At 44.2% G+C, this 19,372-nt stretch overlaps 1 long non-coding RNA gene across 1 annotated transcript in view; it reads left to right on the forward strand.

The window, feature by feature from the left end:
* Positions 1–18,598, forward strand: part of LOC126502376 (uncharacterized) — a 54,722-nt gene extending 36,124 nt beyond the window's left edge. The window contains exons 8-9 of the long non-coding RNA XR_007591912.1: positions 4,797–4,921; positions 16,017–18,598. This is a non-coding gene — a long non-coding RNA (uncharacterized lncRNA). The remainder of the gene's footprint in view (positions 1–4,796; positions 4,922–16,016) is intronic.
* The last annotated feature ends 774 nt before the right edge of the window (positions 18,599–19,372 follow it).

Here is a 19,372-nt window from a genome sequence, read left to right on the forward strand (position 1 = left end):
ATTTATTCATTTCCTCTACCTTTTTGTTTGTAATCTCTAATTGTTTATGGCAGTTTTTCACCTCCTGTTTAAGGTCTTCTATTATTTTCATATAATTCACTTTTGAGTCGATTTCTTCTAATTCTTCTGGAGTAGGGTGTACAATTCTTCTTGTTTCGGGGATCCCTTGATTCTGGTGAAGTCATGTTGCCTTTCATGTTGTTGGAGGAAGTCTTGCATTGGCGCCTTCCCATCTCCTCGTTCAAATGGAGCCAGGAGAGGCCTGGTGTCTTGGTCCAGTCTTTGCTGTGACTGAGTCTCTGGGTGTATCTCTTCAGTGTAGAAGCAGGGAACGTCCAATCGAGCTGGAACTCCTCAGCACCCAAACATGGAAAACAGTCCAGATGGAACTCCTCAGCACCGCTCTGGGTGGGTTGTGGATGCAAGCCCGATGTCTCTCTTGGTGCCCGGATCAGATCTCCTTGCTGCTTGGGTGGCCCAAAGATGTCTCTCCTGGTGCTCTGATCGGATCTCCTTGCTGCTTGGGTGGCTCGTAAACAAAGGGCCTGCCTTGCTTGCTGCAGGCAGGCTATTGGGACAAAGGAGCTACCACCCTCTCGTTTGCCCTTCCGATTTGGATTCGGTCCCAGCACCCGAACAGGCTGAGCTGGGAGATGTTATGTGGTCAAAGAGGGGAGGGAGTCAGACGGAGGGGGGGAGGGTTGTGGATGCAAGTTGGGTGGGATAGGAAGAGAGAGGAGGTATCAGGCAGTATAGCCCCTGACGATGACCAGGAAGTGTAGGAGGGATGAGGAACGTCTGAGTTCCCTGTCCCGGCCTGCTGCAGTGGTCAGAAACTCACTCACCCCAAAGATGTCTCTCCTGGTGCCCGGATCGGATCTCTCAGCTTCTCTTTTATAAAACCCCAAACCACGTGTATATTAGTTGTACAGTCCACAGTGGGATGGGTTCTCTCATCTCAATCATTAATCTAGAATATACCCCTACAGACTTGCCTACGGGCCGATGTGATGGAGGCATTTTCTCAACTGCCATTTCCTCTTCTCAGATGATTCTAGACGGTTGACAAAATAAAACTAAAGGAAAAGCTGAGTGACAATTATTCCTAGTGTATAAACTAATGATACGACCACTGTGTGCTATGATTAAGGAGAAGGTTTTATTGTAGGTAAGAGAGACAACAGCCAGAAGCATCTGGAAGAGTCCAGAGCAGGGGGAGAAAAAGTCAACTGAACATGGCCAACAGACTGGAGCTGGGCAGGAGAGAAGCAGAAGAGCAGAACTGAAAGAGGAATAGGAACAGGGAGAGAGGGAGAACATGGGAGAAAGAAGGGAGGGAGAGGAGGAAGGTAGAGAGAGGCAGACAGAGAGAGTGAGCACAGACAGAACAGCAGGGTCATAAGGACAATGAGTAGCTGTGGGGAAGGAAGTCTGTGGGCTGGGGGAGTTCAGGATAGGGGAGGAGGTGAGAAGGGCCGAAATGCTAGCATTGACTTTGAAATGTGTAACAGGTTATTGTGATACTGAGGGAGCCTGGAGGCGAGGAAGGGATTTAATATGCTACTAGGCACCACATGTGGCCATTTGTCCATTCTGTCTTTTGGAAATTGAGGAAAATGGAGTTTCCTTTGAACCTGACACCTAGAGTCCCAAACTATATGGTTTTGGAAAGCCCTGATGTATTCCTGGAGTCTAGAAGACTGTGCACCATTTAAGTTGTGTGCCTGAGAGGACGAGAAACACACTCAGAAGAGTATGAACTTGCCCTAAAGTACTGTATCTGCAGGATATTGGAGGCTCTTCCCAAGGAGGAGAGGCCTGAGACATGTTTCTCAGCTGTTTGGCTCAGTGTTGCAGGCATAGCCCACAGGTACCCTGAGTCCCTCAGCAAAGACTGGAAGATTTGGTTGTTGTTCTTGTTCCCAGGAATTTCAAGAAACCTTTGCCTAATTATTAGCTGCCTCTGGGCAAATCAGTGTCTGTACACAACAAAGAACACATATGTTAGAGAATCTGTTGGGGAAAGTCACACAAGAAGCTATGAGACTGTGACAAGCAGCAAGAACAGTCTTGGGGGATGGACGACTAGCTTTCAAAAACACCATTTAAAATCTCTAGCTTTCAAAATGACAATACAGTATGATAAAATAGAACTCACAAAAGACAGAGCAATCAATCAAAATGCTAATTGAAAAGGCCCAGATTTCAGCCCTATTTAAACAAAGATTTAATTCAGCCACTTTAAAATATGTTAAAAAAAAAGCCATGTCTAAGGAACTAAGAGGAAGTATAAGGCTATCATAAAGAATATTAATAAAAGGAAAACTACCATGAAGAGGTGGGTAGAGATTACAGAGGTGGGGACTACAATAAACAAAATGAAGATGTCACCAGCAGAGCTCCATTTCAAATGTGAACAAGGCAGAAGAAAGAATCCACAGACCAGGAGATGGGCCAACTGAAGCTATCCCGAAAAAGGGAAGAGTGGGTAGAAAGGAAACTAGGGCTTTAGGTGTTTCCTCCAAATGTGTGAAGAATGTAAGTCATCACCATGTTCACAACAAGAAGCTGAACAAACTGAAAATCAACAGCTCTACAGAGGACATCTGGAGAGCTGAAGTCAGGACAGAGAGTCAGCCCACCCACACAGACAGGTTAATAGAGAACCACAGCTCACCAGCCCCAGTATGATCCTACTCTGGTCATTACCATATGTCCTGGAGATAGGGATGGGCTAGCTGCAGAGTTGTGACCTCCTGGATGCCCAGTCTGAAAGTGGGAAAGATGTATTTTAAATATATTTTTAATTTTACAGCATTGAAAATTAATAGGTTGCCTTGAGTCTCAGACATGGTCTAGGAATTTTTAGTATAATTTAAAAATTATATATATATATATTTCTTAAACTGCATATAATTTTTACTTCCAGTCGAGATGCATACTTGGATATCTGTGATCCTAGGTGACAGGTGTAACGTTAGGCTCTAAAGGAAGGGACTCAGTTAACTTGATTCAGATGAAAACTGAACGTGCTCATCACAGAAATGCTTCTGTTCCTGGTAAGAAATCTGGCCTCTGAACAAAGCCTCAAATAAGAGTAATCTCAGTAGGAAGGATGGATCTTTCTCTTAGGTTATCTTATATTTTAAACTATAAAAAGATGGAGCCTGAAAAGAAACTGACAAGAAAAAAAGTCATACAATAAACCTGACTAAAATAGGGATTCTCTTTAACTTCCTTGTTTTGCAGCTATTTCACCATGAGGTGTGAGACATGGCCAATGTGGCTGAGTGTGTGCTTGAATCCTAGTGAACAGCTTCACCTCATTTCACTGCACAACTGTACACAGTCAAACACCTGTAGCTTATAATGTCAAGGGTGTTTAAAACCTCAATCCATGATTCTGTTTAAATAATTGAAACAGTTGACCAGGTTCTGATTGGCAGACTCTCAACTGTTAGACTTTAAATGATATAAAATAGTCTCTAGGTCTTGAAGCTAAAATATGCCTAGAGGTGGGACATAATTCGGCATTGTGATGAAGGGGGCTGTAAGCTGATGTCACAGAGGTTGGCTTGGAGCTGGTGGTAGTTTCTAGCAGCTCTGGCAGACCTTATCCTTCCCTCGGTGGAATACGTTGGTCTGTCGCTGAACTGCTCTAAGAGAGTTGTTTAGATCCTTTTCTCAAATCACGGGTTTGAGAAACTGCAGGTTTCTGAAGCAGCCTACATCAGAAACCTTTTCCTTCTATTTGGAGGTGTGTGCACACACACGTGTGCACGCACGTGTGTGCACGCATGTGCTTTAAATAATTGTCGTAAATTCAGTGTTAGACATCTTGACGTTGGTAAGTATGCTTTGTAGTCACATTGTTTTCTGTAGTCTCTGGGCGTGCTGCTCCCCAGATTCTGATAGTAGAGTAAGTCCAGGAAAGGGGGACTTGGTGGGAGGGCTAAGTGTTTAGCAGGGAGACACATAGCCTGCTAGAAGACAGAACGAGGCACAAGAAACTCCTGAGAAAGCTGGCTCATGATCTGAGCAAGCCTCTTTCAGCCTCAACAAGAGGTTGTTGGACACCTTCAGAATCTTTTTAACCCTGAGATAGCATAACCTATTTGTTTGTGGGGGTCTCCCACCCCTCAAAAAAGTCTGCTTTTAACTAATTTTTTTCTCAGCAGTGTAGGGCAGTAACATTTTGAAGTGTCATTCCCTCAGTCCGTGAAACAGGTCTGCCCCGTGTACTTGGTGGAGGAAGTTCTGACTCTGGGAGCACAGTTGGGAAGGTGTGGGAAGCTCCAGTGCAGGCTTCTCATTCGCTCAGGGTTCTTCACTGCCTCTGAACAGTAATTACTTTCTCTGTCGTTCTCATCTCCTGGTATCTGGATTTTACAATCAAACCTCCTTTTTTGTTGTTGTTTTTGTTTTTTTGTTTGATTTTTTGTTTTTTTTGTATTTTGAGACAGGGTTTCCCTGTGTAGCTTTGGACCCTGTCCTGGAAACTAGCTCTGTAGATCAGGCTGGCCTTAAACTCAGAGATCTGCCTGTTTCTGCCTCCTGAATGCTGGGATTAAAGTCATGCGCCACTACTCTCTGGCTCAAATCCCTTTTCAACCACAAATAAACTCTCTTACCCACATGAGGTCAGCGTTGACCTCCCTGGACAGATTTCCTTCTACTTACACACATGAAGATCCATGTTTGGGACCTTTCTTCTTCACTGGGAGATGAGACATGTGGCCAAGTGGCTGCTGAATTTGGGAGTGAAGCCACCTCCTGTGCCCGATCTTCTCTTGCAGGTGTGAACGATGTTAGAAGTGAGAACGAAGATTGCCGTCGGCGTTGCATGCAGTATGCTGGCTGTTGCGTTTGTGCTCACAATTTTCATATTTTATCTCGTCTTTAAAGCAGTCAAGAAATTCAAGTAAGTCACGTGAGTAGGAGTGAAAAACACTTTTACAGTGGTACACTGGGCCCTCTGTGGGAGCAGGGTCATTTCTTACTATAGTGACGTCTTGTAAAGGAAAGTCAAGGGCCACTGTCAGATTTGAGAGGATGGGGGCAGAGGTTTTCTTTCTAGCTTGGAGCTGAGAGCTTACAAGTCCACTGTTTTCAGCCTGGACTCTGTGTGTGTGTGTGTGTGTGTTTAGGTGTGTGTTTGCCCGTGTACCAAAGCACACATGTGCCAGCATTGATTTCTGTCACCAGGGAGTGTGCCTTCAGGTATTTAACAGGACCCTGGCTGAGCACCCTTTCCCCCTCTGACACTGTAGACTGGGGAGTCCACAGAGGACACCTTGGGCATGAGCTGTCTCCTACTCACACAGAGTATGGCTATTGCTACCCCTTCCCACTCATTGGGGAGCTCACATGTCCCCTCATTCATTGTCAACGGCTGTGGGAAAAGTCCAATGGGTCAAGAGAATAGACTCCATGGAGGACAGCTGACAGGAATGGAAGAGAGGCAAGAGATGTCTGAAGTTTGGGAGAGGCAGGCTGTCAGCAGTAATGGTGTCCTTCTTTCTCGGGACTTGGATAGTGGAGACCAGAGCTGAGCCCAGCCAACGCTAGCACCTTCTTCATGATTCTCATGTCTCATAGGCCTGTAGCAGCCACTGGGGTGCAAGTCACTCTTCCTTGCTTGAAGTGGCAACCTGGGTTCACATGCATAGCAACTGTAGGAGAGGAAAAGATATGGAAGGAGCAGGAGCTTTACTCCAAGGCTGGTGTCACGTGTGATGGGCTTCAGCCCCGGACTTTCCCATACAGCCCTCGTGACTGTAGAAGCTCACTGGAAAGAACAATTCAAAACTAATTTTGTGTGTGTCTTTTCTAAGATTTGCAAATCGTGGAGATGTCGAAAGCTGTATTGAATCAAGCAAAATCATTCAAGGAAAGATCATTGGGGTCAAACACATTAATGCCAAGACTTGTACCCTCCATTACTGTGACGAGTGTAGCATCTGTGCAGACTCTGGCACCCTGCCACCTTGTTTTTGTGACACCAACAAAGGACCCTGACATGGCTGAGGCAGAACCCAAATTTATCACAATCAGTATTTCTTTGTCAGTAGAATATTTAAGTTTTCAAATTATTTTGTTATGTTTGTACTCTTATTTACTCTCTAATACGGTTTTTTTGTTCTTTGTATAAATGCATAATATTAAAAATAGTCTTATACCTTCACATGGTGGTGCTGATGGTTATGAACGTCCTTTTTTCCTAATGTTTTAGCTCATTTTGAGGCTTTAGTCTATATTACTATATGCAGTATAAGCAGAGAATTAGAGTAGAAAATAAAAAAGGGACATGTAGGAAATATTAAAGATGGGATATCGTTTTGTGAAATGCCTAAATTTTAGAAGTATTTTAAAATTATGTTTAAGACTGAAACTTCCTAAGCCCAAGAGAAAAATGATTCCTCTGCGATGACTTTTTCAGGGCGAGGGCCGAGTAGAGATCTCTTACAATGGTACCTGGGGCACAGTGCGTGATGAGAGTTGGGACCTGACAGATGCTAAGGTGGTGTGCCAGCAGCTTTGCTGTGGTGTGGTCATGTCAGCCCCAGCTGAGAGCTACTTTGAGAGAGGCATAGGCCATATCATGCTGGATGAAGTGCAGGGCATGGGGGATGAAGTCAAGGTTTGGCAATGCACACATCATGGATGATCCTCCCACAACTGTGGGCACTATGAGGATGCCAGCGTGGTTTGCTCAGGTGAGTGGCAAGGCTTGCATCACATCTCAGAGACAGAGCTTTGCCAACCCCAGCCATTGGGAAGGGAGATGTCAATACCGGCAGGCAAGCTGTCAGCAGTGAGCTCTGGGATTTGAGGCAATTTTAAAGTCAATTGACTTAAGAGTTAGTTTTTGAGCATAGATTCCAGCATCTCTTAATTGCTGAAAATCTCACCTGGAAAATAGCAATTAGATGAATGGTCAGTATTAGCAGACATCTTATACCTGGCCTGGCATGGCTGGGTGCTGGTAGCAATCCAGTATCCACCAAGGGTTCTGTGAATGACAGACTGTCCTACAACCAGGCATGTGAATTTTCAGTCCACACCCAGGGCTAACGTAGAGACAAGTGCGTCTGTACTCACTGATCAGGCCCTCAAAGGCATATCCAACCCCACATGCAGGACCACATTCTTTAAGTATTGCCTGACTGAGTTATGTGACTACTTTATTTAGTCTCTCTTTCACCGTGACATTTGTCTTTGAATAAAAATTTATGACATACCAAGCAGAGGACCAGCAGGTACTGCCTGTCAATATATGTACTCAGTTGCCAGGGCCCTCTTGGATAAAAATCCGAGCCACCATTCAAGTTCTGAAGCTAGAGGGAATGGCCCAATTAGATACTCTGTTTCTAATCATCAAAGACACTAACATATGACAGTGACAATATGGTGGGGCTGAACTGCTGCAGATGGTGGGCAGATGAGAGAGAGTAAGGGAAGGGCTCAGATCCACCAGAGATGAAATCTCTTGGGTACTGGTTCAGTAGAGAGAGGACCAACCAGCTGCTGGCAGTGGTACTCATGTCATGAGATTCAGGATGGAGCAAGGAACCAGCAGTTCCTGGTTGTCTGTAGTGGCCCCTGCCCATATTCTTGAGGTTCAAATGTGCAAGCTCCTCTGAGTCGGGGCCAGCTCTGCGCACTGGGCACAGGGGAAAGGGTGCCCGCAAAGGTCAATAGTCTTCCGTGTTTTAAGAAAAAATTAAATATGAATACAAATTCTTGATCACAACCTATTTTTCCTGTGCATTTTCTAGACTCCTCCGGTGTCGTCATGGCAGGTACTGCAGCTCCTCTTGTATGTGCTGCTCTTCCACTGGACTCGTGCTGTCTCTGGCTGACGCCCTCTCATATTTAATACATAGGAAGCTGTTACATAGGCGTCTACCGCTAATCACACACCAAATCCGAGAGTTTAACACTAACTGCAGAATTCACCTTGCTCTCGATTTCAGCTCCAATTTGTATATAATTTTTAAAAGATAAGCTTTGGTGCCTCGGCACTTGAAAGAATTTGGGCTGAGCAAATAACTGTTTTAATATGAGAAGCTGCTAGCTGGGGGTTATTTGGGGCTTTACCAAGAGGCCAAGATTTGTTAGGGCAAGGTTGGAGGCAAGGCCAATGCTTGCTTGGTGAATGTGTGCCGATGTCTTCCTTTGGATCGCGCGAGTGGGAAGTTCCTAGTTTGAGGTGAGTTTGCAGTTTCTAATTACTTCCGACAATCTAGACTGAGTGACTTTTGTTTGCTTATGTAGGAACTGAGATGCCAGATCAGTTTAGTAGCCTCCTCATTACTTCTTTTCATAACGTCAGTGTGATCCTCAACCTTCCCAGTTCTGTGATCCTTTAATACAGCTTCTCATGGTGATCCCCATCCATAAAACTGTTTTGTTGCTACCTCAGCACTGTAATTTTGCTGCTTTTATGAATTATAATGTTAATATTTGATATGCAGGATATCTGATATGTGACACCTGTTGGGGTCACAATCTGCAGGTTGAGAATCAGTGATCTAATGTGAGTTGTTTGTCCTACAGCATAACATAGTGGGTTTGCACATGTAAACCTGTCTGGGGACCTGTGTGCATAAGGCCTGTTCAATTCTAGGGGCTATCATTTTCCCATCACAGAGGGAATGGTCTTCATCTGTCAGATGGTGATGCTGAGGCTGGGGATGTAGCTCAGTTGAGAGAGAGCTTGTCTAGCTCACAGGAGGCCCTGGGTTCAGTCCCTAGCATTGTACAAAACAAGCCAAGATGGTACATGCCTATTCCAACACTCAGGAGTGGAGGCTGGATGATCTCGGGAGTTCAGGGTCACCCCCTAGCTATATAGTCAGCCTCAACCACTTTAGCTTTGTCTCAAAAAAAAAAAAAAACGTTTTGTTTTCTTTTTTTTTTTTTCTGGCTGGAGGCATGGCTCATCATTTAAGAGTACTTGCTGTTTTTGCCAAGGATCTCAGTTCTGTTCTCAACACCTGCATTAGGCAGCGTAGAACTTCTTGTAACCCCAGCTCCAAGGGATCCAATGCCCTCTGTTCTCCACAGACTGTGTACTCACACACTCGCATGCACATTTGCACATGTGTGTGCGTACACATACACACACACACACCAATAAAAAAGACATCAAAATGAAAAAGAGAAGCAGTCATAGCCTAAGTCTTCCTACATCTTTTTGTTGGTACAGCTGTTTTTCTTCCGACTCTACAGCTCATACCCACTTCACATTTGAGATCCACTCTCAGTGCTGGGTTATAGGTGTACATCCCCAATACTCAGTTGTTTTCTTTACTTCTGCTTTCTTGTGTCTCTTCTTGATCTCACTGAAAACAAAACAAAAAGCACTATGTCTCCTCATGAGATTTTCTCACTTTTTTACAGATGAAAATCTCCAGTGTGGTGGTTTGCTCATAAATAGTTCAGGCTCCTTCTCCAGTCCTTGGTATCCTAAAAAATAGCCCACCAATGTGCTTTGTGCCTGGGACATACAAGTGGGTAGCAGCGCTCACCTCAGACTTTGAAGTGGTCAAGTGAGTGAATATTTTCTGCCTAGACAGTTATCATTACCGGGCTTTGTAGACATTAGTTTTACTGCCTCTTTACCGGACACAACAATGCAGTTGCACACATGAACTCCTAACAGGTGAAACTTCATGTACAAGATGCACATAATATCAAGTCAGCCACAGTCCCAACATGCATGAGTGAGGGACTCATAATGTCCCACCCCTTTCTGAGAAGCTGTTGGCAATTAGTGGTTACTGGGGGAGTGAGAGCCGCTTTTCTTCAGGGATACAGGCACTGAGAGATTACCCCTACTCCTGTAGAATGCCCCATACCCATGTACATACAGAAAACACAAAGTGTATTTAGTGGGTAGAAAATTTAAAATAAAACAGTTGTGGTGGCATATGCCTTTTAGTTTGGCATTTAAGAGGCAAAAGCAGGCAGATCTCTGTGAGTTCAAGACCAGCCCATGCTACATGTGAAACCTGTCTCAAAATAAGAACTAGGTAAAAATAAATAAAATTTAAAAGAAGAGAGCCTGTGAAGTTGGGGGAAAAGTTGGGAGTGAGCTAATGGAAGGACTGAAGGGAAGGAACTGGGCCAGTCTGGATGCACACTGTTACATGCATGCATAAATATTATATAAAACATAAAAAGCTATAATTCTTCCAAATGAGATGTACCTTGAAATGCCAAGGGATGTTGATCAATAGTCTGCAGCTTTCGTACAGAGACAGTAGATTGGGATTAATCTACTTGCCCATCAGCAGATCTGCTAAACAGATTTTTGGTACAGTCACATGTCACTGTCCCAGACTAAGTGACTATTGCTACAGAATGAGATGCAAGAATACAGTGGGTAATTGTCAGTCTGCCACGATTCTTGTGTAAGCTTCCTGTGAAAGGACAAAGAACCGCTTCTGGGAAGCAGGATAGAGTGGAGGGATCAGTGGGGATGGGAGATTTTCCTTCCTGACATAAGCCATCATTATCACTTAAGTTTTATGCCATGAGTTTATAGCACACATTGAAAAGATTGAATTAAAACATGAACAAATCAAAAGAAAATGAATTTAATTGTATTTTTGTAGATTTTTGTCTCAAATTGCTTTGTTTAGAATTTTTTGACTTATTGATCTTTTGCTTGTATATATTGAGTGACATTTTTGTGAGTTTGTGTGTGTGTGTTTGTTCCTGGCTTGTTTGTCTTTTATAAAAGAGAAAGAAAGGGCGTGGAGTTGGATGAGTGGGGAGGAACCGGGGGTGGGAGTGGGAAATGTGACCAGGACAACTTGTGTGAAAATATTTTTATTCAATACAAAACTAAAAGAATAAATTTAGAAGTAGAGAGGTACATTTACCAGTACCAGGCGCTCTTCCCACCTGTGGGAGGAGGTATGTGTTTACAGTAGATTTGCCTGACCCTTCATGCAGCCATCTGGGAGTCACTTCTGGAGAAAAAGGCCAAGGAAAGGAGCTTGAATGATGCCATCCAAGCATCCACAGGATAGAAAACTTCTATGGCTGTGCTTATGACATCATTGAGATTTTTGATGGTCCACAGAGCAAATCGTTTTCCCTGGGGAGATTCTCCTCAGAAACCATCCCAGTATTTACCTCTTCTTCAAGCCACATGATCATGGTGTTCCACAGTGATGACATTGTCACCAAGATAGGATTCTATGCATCTTATGAGTCTCTGTTGCAAGATGAGAAAGACCCAGATAGGTCCTTTTATCATTTCGGCCACTGGTCCTGCTTGGTGTAGACACTGCACTCAGATGGATATTCTCTCAGATGGGAGTGAGGGATCTGAGCACTGCACTAGGTTGGACATTCCGCCAGCTGGGAGCTAAGGATCTGAGCACTGCACTCAAGCTTCTGGTCAGTCTCAGCTCCTGAGATGTGAGTTGGAGAGGTTTATTGCTGAGCTCATTGCTTTGGATGTAGAGGCACACATCTGAGGCCTACATGGCAAACACCTTACCAACTGGGCCACTTCCCAAGCCTCTGTTTGCTTTCTCTCGACACGACATCTGGTGACTACCATGGTGTGGTTTTACTCACATTCTTATCATGGGCTCTCCAACCAGTTTTATTCTTTAACAACCATCCTGAGACTTCAGACATCTCAGACAAAACTCTGATCTATAATTTTATAAAATAATGCAGAGACACAGGCTTCAAATGTGTCTCACAGGATCAGACACCCATTCAGAGGCATGGAAAGGGGAAGGAAGGAATGGCCTGGCTTGATGTGTTGGAGAAAGGTCAAATCCCTCTTTTTAATTCCTTCTACTAATATATTACGTTTTCTCAAATGTCGCATAGTAACAGAGATTTCGAATTTTTGGTTGAACCCAATTTTGCTCAAATTTCTTTGACTGACAAGGGAACCTCTTGAGTAGCCATGCTCTACCCTGGGATGCAGTGCGGGAGAAGCTGGGGTTCTGTTCTGGCCCCAGCATTAGCCATTGAGTGATGATCGGCAGGACCCCTTGCTGCTCAGAGTTGCTGCCCCTTCTTCTGTAGAACATGGGGATAAAGAATCACCTCAGGGTTATGTCCTGGGGACTGAGTGACCTATGTTGTTCAGTGATGGGAGCTCCTCATGACCCTGTGTGCTGCTCTCTGCCAAGTCTGTGGGCTCTCGACTGTAAGCCTCTCCCACCTCCTACCCTGGACAGCTGGAGCGCGTGTTGATGAGCATACACTTAAATAGGTTGGAGAAATATCATCCACATTCGCGCACTGTAAACAGGAAAATGGTACGCCATTCATATTTCCCAGATCACAACGCCATCTTCCAGGCTTGGTAAAAAATTGACCTTCAAAGGAAATCACATGATGAAACCAGTTCTCTCTTTGACGTTGGACCTATGAGGTGTGCCCAAGTGTTCCAGGCCAGGACACATTAGGTAGGATGCCGTTGTGGCAAAGCACTTTACAAGAGCTGAAACGAACTTCAGAGGCCATTGGAGTGCTTCCTCCATGGAAAGGAGGTTTTGTCCTTACTGGCGTAGATACTGATGTTGGTTATGGATTTGCCTTTCTTCCATATACCGTTTCTGCCAAAATCACCATCCGTGTACTTACAGAATACCTTATTCTCCACCATGGAATTCCACACAGTATTGCTTCTGACCCAGAAACGTACTTCCTAGGCAGAGAAGTGTGATAGTTGGCCCACTGTCCTGAAGCAGCAGCCCTGACAGAAAGATGGGATGGCCTTAGAAGACACAACCACAAAGTCAATTAGGTGGCAGTAGCCTGAAGGGCCGGGGTAGAGTTCTCCACAGGGTATATGCTTTGACTCAGCGTCCAGTATGTGGGATGTGCGCTCCTCCAGCTGGAATTCATGGGTGCAGGAATCGAGGGGTAGAAAAAGGAATGGTCCCACTTACTGTAGCCTCTAAGTGGTTCCACTAGAACCTTTTTGCTTCCAGTTCCCATGACCTTAAGTTCTTCTGGCCTAGATGCTTTAGTCCCAGGAGGGGCAGCACTCCGGCCAGGAGACAACAACAAACAATCCATTAGACTGAAACTCGGGGCTTCCCCCTGGCCACTTTGGGCTTCCGATGCCCTTCAGCCAAAGCACGACAGTGTTAGGAAGAGTGATTGATGAAGATCACCGTGAACAATTGGATTGATTCTCCACAATGGAGGTAAGAAAAATTATGTCTGAAGTGTAAGACTTTAGGTATCCCTTGGTGCTACCATGCCCTGCAATTAGAGCCAATGGGGAGCTACAGCCTAATCCAGGCAGGGAGACAAAGGACACAGACCCATCAGGAATGAAACTATGGATTATAATTGACATGAGTGTTTCTGTAATATTGTTAGGAATGTGTTTGTACAAGTATTTGTGTTTTCCTTCCTTAATTTCTTATCAGGTTCTGTAACATCAATTAAGAGAATACCAGTGGTTATTATGTTTAAGTTTGAGACACTAAAAGAATGTCCTTCAAGGGATATCACCACTTCTTCTAGAATGTATAGTGCATTTGCAGTTGTATGAGGAATAGTTATATCACATTTCATGTAATTATGACGTGGTTAAATATAGGATGTGTTTGGACTTGTACATGGGTAGTTAGATCAGGTTGGGTGTAATAATGACCTGGCTATTGCGTTCATTTGGGAATTAAGGATGACGTAAGGAGATATCATTGTGTGTCAGTTGAGAAGGGGTTAGACTTGTGATGGCTATTCTTGGTAGTCAACTTGACTACATCTGGAATTAATTAAAATCCAGCAGGCGTGAGGGATTTTTTTTTTCTTAAATCATTTGAGGTAGGAAGACTCACTTTTAATCATGGCCCCACCACCTGGTGGTAGCCTGCAGAAGGACATGGGGGAAGGAATTTTGCCCTTTGTTCTTCACCCCCACCCCTCCTGCTCCCCGTTGTTTCTTGCAAGTCCATTCCTTCCCTGGCATCAGAGCCTGCGTTTTCCAGGATTCTGGTGTATACTGAAGACCAGCTGAGGCATCCAGCTTCATGGACTGAACAAGTACTGGGTTCTGTCGGTAGACTTCCATAGAAGTTCTATTTCTGTGTGTGCCAGTGTGTGTCTCTAGGTCTGTGTGTGTTTCTTGTACATTTTACTTGGCTCTTTATTTTTCTGTTTGTTTTGTCTCACTTGATTTCATTTGTTCTTATTTTATTTTTTCTTTAGATTCCTGTGGTTTTCTAATGAAGGGGAGCAAGAAAGAGTATGGGCTTCAGTGGGTGGGAAGTTGAGGAAGATCTGGGAGGAGCTGGGCTATCTGGAAGCACAATAAGAATAGATTATATGGAAAAATCTATTTTCAATTAAAAAATTAAATTTTAAGTACAGTACAGTTTAAAAAGGATGTAAGTAAGAAAAAGAAAAGGAACCTATGTAGGAAAATTCAATCAGAATTCAGCCCTGAAAAAGTCATCCCAGAGGAATCATTTTTCTCTTGGCTTTAGGAAGTTTTAGTCTTAAACACAATTTTAAAAACTTCTAAAATTTAGGCATTTCACAAAATGATATCCCATCTTTAGTATTGCCTACATGCCCCTTTTTTATTTTCTACTCTAATTCTCTGCTTATATTGCAATATAGTAATATAGACTTAAGCCTCAAAATGAGCTAAAACATTAGGAAAAAAGGACGTTCATAACCATCAGCACCACCATGTGAAGGTATAAGACTATTTTTAATATTGTGCATTTATACAAAGAACAAAAAACCATATTAGAGAGTAAATAAGAGTACAAACATAACAAAATAATTTGAAAACTTAAATATTCTACTGACAAAGAAATACTGATTGTGATAAATTTGGGTTCTGCCTCAGCCATGTCAGGGTCCTTTGTTGGTGTCACAAAAACAAGGTGGCAGGGTGCCAGAGTCTGCACAGATGCTACACTCGTCACAGTAATGGAGGGTACAAGTCTTGGCATTAATGTGTTTGACCCCGATGATCTTTCCTTGAATGATTTTGCTTGATTCAATACAGCTTTCGACATCTACACGATTTGCAAATCTTAGAAAAGACACACACAAAATTAGTTTTGAATTGTTCTTTCCAGTGAGCTTCTACAGTCATGAGGGCTGTATGGGAAAGTCCGGAGCTGAAGCCCATCACACATGTGACACCAGCCTTGGGGTAAAGCTCCTGCTCCTTCCCTATCTTTTCCTCTCCTACAATTGCTATGCATGTGAACCCAGGTTGCCACTTCAAGCAAGGAAGAATGACTTGCACCCCAGTGGCTGCTACAGGCCTATGAGACATGAGAATCATGAAGAAGGTGCTAGCGTTGGCTGGGCTCAGCTCTGGTCTCCACTATCTAAGTCCCAAGAAAAGACACCATTACTGCTGACAGCCTGCCTCTCCCAAACTTCAGACATCTCTTGTCTCCCATCCCTGTCAGCTGTCCTCCATGGAGTCTATTCTCTTGACCCATTGGACTTTTCCCACAGCCGTTGACAATGAATGAGGGGACATGTGAGCTCCCCAGTGAGTGGGAAGGGGTAGCAATAGCCATACTCTGTGTGAGTAGGAGACAGCTCATGCCCAAGGCGTCCTCTGTGGACTCCCCAGTCTACAGTGTCAGAGGGGAAAGGGTGCTCAGCCAGGGTTCTGTTAAATACTTGAAGGTACACTCTGTGGTAACAGAAAGCAATGCTGTTACAGGCACATGCTCCCTCAGTATCACAAGTACCTCTTACACATTTCAAAATCAATGGATTGGTTAGTGACAAAGCCCAGAGAATAAATCCTTTGGCTTCTGCCCATCTGAATGGATGGAGTAGACAGTGTGGCCAATGTCTGGCTTCTGAGTGGCCAAACATTGCTTCCTGGTAAGAAACAGACCTTGATTCCAGTTTTTCGACTCACTCATGTGCCAGCGAGAGAGATCATACCAGGGCCTTTCTCTTATGACCTGCTCTGTGGATCTTCAGTGGCCCTACTGTTTGGAAGTACTCAATTGGTTCTTTGCTGGCCTCTGCAGAGCCTGTGCCGGTTCTCCCTGCCTCGGACAACCTTGTGAGCATCTCGAAGAGTGGTCCCCGATTCAGCAGGCAGAACCTTACACTGCAGGTAGACCACATCGAAGCTTTTGAGGAAGCTGAAGGCGTTGAACTTGAACTGGGCCACATTCTTTCCAGGGGTATGGAGGTTGGAGTAGGAATTGTCTTTGATGCACCCAATAAAGAAGAAAACCCAGACCTAAAAGGTTACTAACACATGGCATGAATTTCCTTTATCCCACGTAACCAGGTTGGCTTCTAAGGTTCCGAATCCCAAAGAGAGTTCTTCCCACTCCCCTTGCCTTTATGAGCAGCTACTACTACTATACTACTATGCTACTACTACTACCACCACCTACAGTTTTAACACCATTGTTAATGGAAACCCTATACCTAGTCATAAACAGAAGGGAGACATTTAAATACAGTAAAAACAAGTCAAGGTTTTAGCTGTAACCTTTGCCTTCTAGCTCTACCGTATTTTGCCTAAAGGGCAGATTATATCGTGGCTGTTACATTTTAAAATGCACCGAGATTATATAAAAAATTTATAATAGGCCTGATAATGCAAGTCAGTGGACGAGGGCTTGGTTACTTACCACCCCGATGTTTTGAGTTCAGTTCCCAACACTACCCAAAGAAAGTGTCTTGTAAACTGTAGGGTGACATACGTGGTATATTAAGAGGAGATAAAGTGTTGTTATGTAAATGTATAGTTCAAAAGAATCAGAGAAGTTAGAATAGGTAGGCACAGGGCAGGGAAAGAACATAAGACAAATATAACAAATGGTGGTGGAGTCTAATCCAACTGCTTGGATGAGAATGTTAAGTATGAACGGTTCATATTTACACCAATGTGAAGACAGAGAATAGGTTACAGGAGAATCCACAAATCCTCCAGCTACGTGCTCTTTACAAGACAGCCGCTGTCAGTGCACAGACACCGACACTGAGATGGAGGGAGTGCAGCATGGCAGCTGCTCCTTCGTTCAGAACAAACTTCAGAGCGCGCAGAACTGTCAGGGCCAAGATGGGTGCTTGGTAACAACAAAAGAAAGGGTCAACCCTCTAGGAGCAGATCCTTACCCGAGATAATCGAGGTAAGGAACAATCTGTATCCCAATATAATAATCATTAATATAACACACCTGCAGGCAGAGTGTTAAATATGGGAAGCAAAGGGAACCGAAGTGAGATGCTGACAAACCCACTGTAGTAACTGGATGCTTCACTATCCCTCTCTCAACCATAGATCCAATGGGGAGGAATGCAGTAAGGGAATAAGGGACCCGAGGAACACTGTTGATCTACTAGATCTTGTTGACATTAATTAAACAGTCTATCCAACCACAGTAAAATGCACATTCTTCTCAATCCAGGTAGAATATTCATTAGGACAGACCATGTTCCAGCCCATAAGAAATACTTTAATAGTCTTGAAAGGATAGAAAGACATTGTCAGGTAGCAATGGAATTAAACTTAAAATTAATGACAGCAATCTTTCTGGGAAATTCTCAAATACGTGGAAGTAGACGGTATATTTTCAGGCAACTTTTGTATCAGAAATATCCTAAGAGAAATCTAGGACTGTTTTGAAAGAACTGAAAATGGTGCCTGTGTTGTGAGTGAGAAGAGCCCACAGAGGCTCACTTTTAAATGCTTGGACCCCAGTTGGTGGTTGGAGGATGTGTGTCACTGGGGGTAGGCTTTGAGGTTTCAAAAGACTAGTACTGTTCCCTGTGTTCTCTGTCTGAATCCTACTTCTGAATTGGGATGTAAGCACTCCACTTTTCCTGCCTCCGTCCCTTCACACTGCCATCGTGGACCCTAACCCTCTAAATCCATAAGCCAAATTAAACACTTTCTTTACAAGTTTCCTTGGTCACCATGTTTTGTCACAGCCATAGAAAAGTAAACAATACAATACCTAACTTACCAAAATTTGTGGGATCCTGCTAAGGTAACACTTGGGAGGATTTATATAGTATTAAAATGCATATAATTTGTAAAGATGTCCAATCAACCAAAGATTTAAAGGCTAGAGAAAGAGGGACAAATTAAGCCTAAAGTAAGAAGAATAGTGTGCTGGTTGTAACGTTCTGACACCCAACTGAACTCACCCTTAATAGTATGACCATAAGAGGAGTCAGAAGTCAGATCCTCCTGAATCAGGTGATGAAAGGAGACAGAGACAGAGACCCACACTGGAGCACCGGACAGAAATCTCAAGGTCCAAATCAGGAGCAGAAGGAGAGAGAGCATGAGCAAGGAACTCAGGACCGCGAGGGGTGCACCCACACACTGAGACAATGGGGATGATCTATAGGGAACTCACCAAGGCCAGCTGGCCTGGGTCTGAAAAAGCCTGGGATAAAACCGGACTCGCTGAACATAGAGGACAATGAGGACTACTGAGAACTCAAGAACAATGGCAATGGGTTTTTGATCCTACTGCACGTACTGGCTTTGTGGGAGCCTAGGCAGTTTGGATGCTCACCTTACGAGACCTGGACGGAGGTGGGTGGTCCTTGGACTTCCCACAGGGCAGGGAACCCTGATTGCTCTTTGGGCTGATGAGGGAGAGGGACTTGATTGGGGGAGGGGAAGGGAAAGGGGAGGCGATGGCGGGGAAGAAACAGAAATATTTAATAAATAATAATAATAAAAAAGAGGCGTCAGAAGGCAGGAGGAACCTTCTCCCTCTCGAGCGCCCTCTAGTCTATGCCTCTCAAGCCCAGCTCACAGAAACTTGTGGCAGGTGCTGTCTTGCTCCTCTGTTGATCTTTGGCAACAGGTGCCTCACTGTTCCCCATGGGCCTAAGGCTGCTGTGGCTCTTACCACACTAAAGCCACTGAGTAAACCAGTTATCCCTTCATGAGCATTTTTAGCCAGTGTCCTCCAGCCATGACCACTGCCAACTCGAAAGCAGAGCAGCCGAGATCATCTTTACCTAGGAGATCCCCACACAAGGCCATTAACATCCCTTCATACAGGGAGGGAACGGAAAGGCCATTAGCTCCTCAGCTGATTCCAACCACTCCCTCCCACCCAACCCCAGCTTCATGTGGTCTCAGCAGCACTGGGGTAGGAGAGGTAGAAGGTTGACTGAAAGGGGCCCCATCATTCACATCATTCAGCAGCATTCACAGGGCTATGCCATCTATGCTGGGGTGGCACACTTGAGGTGCAACTCCTTACTCTTGCTTCTGCAAATAAGCCCGGTGAACTTACTGGTTCACCAAGATGGACACTGATGAAGTTTTGGGTGGAGTTATCGTTGTGTTATCAGGAAAAATTAGACGTGTGTAATGTCCCCAGAGAAAGATATGCAATAA

The sequence above is a fragment of the Alexandromys fortis genome, unplaced genomic scaffold (genome assembly GCF_014885135.2).
Source record: "Alexandromys fortis isolate MF-2015 unplaced genomic scaffold, M_Fortis_MF-2015_v1.1 scaffold_45, whole genome shotgun sequence".
NCBI lineage: Eukaryota > Metazoa > Chordata > Mammalia > Rodentia > Cricetidae > Alexandromys > Alexandromys fortis.